Below are 5,538 nucleotides of genomic sequence, written 5' to 3'. Positions count from 1 at the left end.
TGAATAATTATATTTCTCATAATAACCCAGGTAAAGTCTATGAGTCCATTTGCAAATTTGTACAACCAACCCTCATTCTTTACCTGGTTTGGGAAAAGCATGCTGATGAAAAAGATAAAGTAAATAATTAAGATCCATTGCAGTGATGCTAGCAGGATGATCTTTGTGTGTGTGTGTGTGTGTGTGTGTGGGATGAGGGGTAAAGCATTGTTTAACAATATATGTTAGATATTTATTCTTTTATAACAATATAGCTTTTATTAGAAAAGCAAGAAATAGTAAATGGAACTTCTGAAAGAGTCTGTTGGATTCTTACCAGGGTTTGAGAAATAATTGGCATTCATGCATAATTGCACTCTAAACACATGGTTTTTGAGTTTATTGATAATCAGTTTTCTTGATATCTCTTTGACTTTTAGCCACTACTTGCATTTTTATTGCTCATTTTAGAGCCATTTGTTTCTCATTTCAACCATTATTGGCACAAATGCAAAGAATACATGAGGAGGTGGAGAGGAAAGAGAGAACATAAGAGAATGACGATTCAAATAACCCATGTCATTGTCTAATTCTGCACTATGAATTAAGTTGGGTTATATGAACTGGCAATTTCTAGAACTGTTTCTCTGGGGGCATGTGTCCTGGGTTCCAAACAGATTAAACAACAGACAGGATTTGGGGTGTGGTAGTGGTGATGGGGGCAGGGTTTAGGCTTTGTGAGCATGGGTGACTCCTCTTACATTAATATGACTATCAAGGCACTTGTCACACTGTCTAGTGATTGTTTACTTGATGCTCTGCTTCACTAGACTGTTAGCAACAGGACTGTATTGTTTTTTTTATGTCTTTGATGCCTAGTCGAGTGCCTGACACACACTAGGCATGAAAACTTATTTCCTAGATGAAGGAGTGACAGGATCAGAAAAATCTCTGCATGTAAAATGATGATGAAAATAATAATAATAATGCTAGTGATAAGGTGAATAGTTAATATTCATCGAGAATTAACTATGGGCCTGCCAACTCTTTGGAGTAATTTTATGTGTTAACACATTGAAACCTCACAGTAGTTAAATACTACCATTATACCAGTTTTATACATGAGGAAGCCAAGGCAGAGAGCTGCTAAGCAATTTACACAAGGTGTCACAGATTTTAAAAAAATGTACTGGAACCAGGATTTGAATCCTAAACATCTAGCTCCAGAGACCATGCTTGTTTACCACCACAATGGGCACCAAGGTCAGTCCCTTGCCTCCCACCACATTTGTTTCAGGTGGTTGTGAAATAAGCAGACTCTACTGTAGTGGTGAGCTATGGTCAAGGCTGCAGTGGAGCTAACTTATGAAGATGAAGCAAACAGGGACAAAGACAATTTAGTATGGGCAGAATTTCAGTCATGTGTTAGAAGAGAGACCCAGAGGTAAGGAGCAAACTGTGGGTCTGCATACTCCTGACCTGGTGGATTTCTCCCTGTAACCAGGCTTCAGTGACTATGGACATTCCCATGAGCCTCTGGGAAGAACTAGGGAGCTAATAGGGGCCGTCTCCCTTCTCTAATGCTCTTATCCCATATAATCTTTGCACCATTTCTCTGTTCATTTGGAAATAAGCTGAAGTGAAAGCCACTTTCAACTGAATTCAAGTTGTCATTGTTCTCAGTCTTCCAACTGGAACAAGATTCAGTGTTATAGTCCACTCATTTCTGGGCAATTCACTTAATACCTATCCCTTGTTTCCCTCTTTTGTAAAATACAGATAATATACTCCCTACCTTACAGGATTATTGTTGAGATTAAATGAGTTATTACATGTAAACCTTTAAAGAAGTGTTTGGCATATACTAAGTGCACAAAAACTGGGTAACTCAATTGGTTAAGCATCTGACTCTTGATATCAGCTCAAGGCATCATCTGATGGTTGAGAGATCAAGCCCTGCATCAGGCTCCATGCTGAGCATGGGGCCTGCTTTGGATTTTCTCTCTCCATCTCTCTCTCTACTCTGGTCACACACTCTCGCTCTCTTCTCTAAATAAATAAATAAACATTAGAAAAAAAGATTACTTTTAAATATGTAATCCCTAAATAAGAAGATTGAACTGAAATGGTAGAATGATGTAAAATCTGATGGGCATTTTAGGAATACTATCTTCAAAAGGTTTCTTCCTTGCTTTTCTTTTTGTTTAAACTTTGAAATCATTCAATCACTTACATTTTGGTTCAGAACCTTTCCTAGGCACCTCTAACTCCTATTTCTTGTACTCAGCATTCTACTTCTTTCGGGTTCCCCAACCTTTCACACTCTTAATTAGGTTTAGCAATTCCTGATAAACACCAAGCAGGGAATGAGTCCAATTTTCATCCTGGATCCTTATGAGATCTTGTGACTTGTAATTATGTTTTAACCAATGTGTGTTTATAAGGTTTTTTTTACATCAGGAATAATTGGCCAATTGTCTTAATATTTGTAAATTATATTCATGCAAATTGTAGAATTTTAGTGGCAAGTAAGAAATACATGTTATATTTAATCTTATGTTATAATGTTGCTATTTATCGATTCCTATAATTAATAACTTTAAGAAATAGCAAATAGTTTTTGATTTTCCCATCAAAATAAATAGAAAAATTATCTAATACATTTTCCAAAAACTTTGCCAAACGGAATTCATAAGGAAGAGCATGAAAATAAATAATCAAAATAGTGGTATCTTTTTAAAAACTTCTGGTATAGTTAACATATGGTGGTATAGTTTCAGTTGTACAATATAATGATTTATTAATTCCATACATTACTCAGTGCTTATCACAGCAAATGCACTCCTCATCCCCATCACCTATTTCATCCATCCCTTCACCCACCTTCATCCTGGTAACCATCAGTTTGTTCGCTATAGTTAAGAGTCTGTTTCTTGGCTTTTCTCTTTGTGTCCCTTTTTTCCTTTGCTCATTTGTGTTTCTTAAATTCCACATGAGTGAAATCATATGCTATTTGTCTTTTTCTGACTAATTTATTTCACTTAACATTGTACTCTCTTGCTCCATCCATGAGGTTGCGATTGTCAATATTTCACTTGTTTTTATGGCTGAATAATATTACATTGTATACATATGTGTTTGTGTGTGTGTATATATATATATACCCCATCTTCTTTATCCACTTATCTATCATTGGATAATTGCACTGTTTCCATAACTTGGCTGTTGTAAATAATGCTGCTATAAACATAGAAGTGCATGTATCCATTTGAATTAGTGTTTTGTATTTTTTGGGTGAATACCCAGTAGTGCAATTGCTGGATCATAGGGTAGTTCAATTTTTAACTTTTTGAGGAACCTCTGTACTGTTTCCCATAGTGGATGCACCACTATACACTGTATATGTACAGTATAACATTTTTTCTACATTCTTTCCAACACTTATTATTTCTTATGTTTTTTATTTTGCCAGTCTGACAGGTGTGAAGTGGTATATCATTGTAGTTTTGATTTCCATTTTCCTTATGATGAGTGATGAGCATCTTTTCACGTGTCTGTTGGCCATCTGTGTGTCTTCTTTGGAGAAATGTCTGTTTGTGCCTTCTGTCTATTTTTATCTTTTAAAAAGCTGTTTATTTATTTATTTTGAGAGAGAGGGAGAGGAAGCATGAACAGGGAAGGAGAGAGAGATTCTAAGCAGGCTCTGTGCTGTCAGCACAGCTTAAAATCAGGGGCTTAAACGACTGAAGCAACTGAGTACCCTGTGCATTTTTACATTGAATTACAGTAAAACCTTGGATTGTGAGTAACTTGTTCTACATACAAGAAAACATTTCTAATAAATTTTAACTTGATAAATGAGGGTTGTCTTGCAATACAAGTAGTACATGATGCTAAATGTCACATGATCACAAGAGAGCCAATGATTCCTCTCTCTCTCTCTCTCTCTCTCTCTCTCTGTCTCTGTGGGTGATCATCAATGCAATGTCACATTTCCACAAAATCCTCAAAAGGAGGCAAAAGCAAGTGTCATTGGGTAGATTCCTTGTTAAAGTTGCATAAAAAGAAAAAGATTCCATTGAGCCAACAGATAGTAATTCTGTTAGTAATAGTGAAAGTCATCCTACACAATAACCCTCTTCTCTCTTGTCTCCCTCACACCAGCCATGAAGGCTTTCAAAAGTAAGTGCAGGTTTAATTTGTTTATTTTTCTTCATATTGTATATTTTGCTTATTGTTTTATATTATATCATATTACAGTATTGTCATTTTTATATTAAAATTTTGGGGTTGTGGAATTAATCATCTGAGTTTCCATTATTTCTTATGGGGAAATTTTCTTTGATATACAAGTGCTTTGGATTATAAGCATGTTTCTGGAATGAATCACGCTCACAAACCAAGGTTTTACTATATTTGTTTTTTGGATGTTGAGTTGTATCAGTTCTGTATATATTTTAACCCTTATCAGATATGTCACTTACAAATTTCCTCTCCCATTCAATAAGTTACCTTTTAGCTTTATTGACTGATTCCTTTGTTGGGCAAAAGCTTTTTGTTTTGATATAGTCCTAATAGTCTATTTTTGCTTTTATTTCTCTCACTTGGAGACATATCTAGAATGTTGTTATGACCAAAAGCATCTTTTCACAAAATAGAACAAACAGTCCTACAATTTATATGAAACTATAAAATTGCCAAAGCAATTTTGAGAAAGAAAAGCAAAGCTTGAGGTATCACAACTCCAGACTTCAAGTTAGGTTACAAAGCTGTGATAATCAAAACTGTATGGTACTGGCACAAAAAATAGACACATAGATCAATAGAACAGAATAGAGAGCCCAGAAATAATCTCACAATTATATGGCCAATTAATCTTTGACAAAGCAGGAAAGAATATCCAGTGGTAAAACTGTATCTTTAAACTGTACTTAAATGGCAATTTTAGTTTTTTTAACATAAAAGATAATTCTTATAAAAATAGAGGTAGGAAGATTACATTTCCAATAAAAGAATTACAATAAAATGAAGAAATGAAATACAAATAAATTATTAGTAGATCTGTAGTATGCTACCATTTGAATAGTTCCCCATATTTCACTGTATTGTATTACCTACTATTCTGTCAAGTTGTATCCTCTTTTGACATAAACTTACTAAAACAGATGACATTGTAACCATGAGTCTTTTGTAGTTGTTTGAAAGATGTGTTTTTCTTTCCAGAGCTAGTATGGATTTGGTTGCTGCCAAATATTATGGAAGAAAACCCGATCCAGTCAAATTTGTATTTGTGTGTCATTATGTGGGAGTAAAAGTAACAATTAAGGACTTGTTTCATTGAAGTAGAAACTTTTGTGAGAGCAAAGTGAGGGGAAAAAAATCAATCACACATTTGCATTGTGGAAACAATTATTAAGCATTAGATGTGCCTTCCATACTTACTAAGTAGAAGACTATATGTTCTAGTTCATTTGGTATGTCTCCACAAGTGTTTTCAGAGCTCGTAGAGAAACAACTGTTGGAATCATTTAGTAATTTATTCTGCAAATATTTATTCAC

Source organism: Hyaena hyaena, unplaced genomic scaffold, assembly GCF_003009895.1.
Source record: "Hyaena hyaena isolate Hyena2069 unplaced genomic scaffold, ASM300989v1 scaffold_1203, whole genome shotgun sequence".
In the NCBI taxonomy this organism is placed as follows: Eukaryota; Metazoa; Chordata; class Mammalia; order Carnivora; family Hyaenidae; genus Hyaena; species Hyaena hyaena.
Note: the sequence above shows the minus strand (reverse complement) of the source record.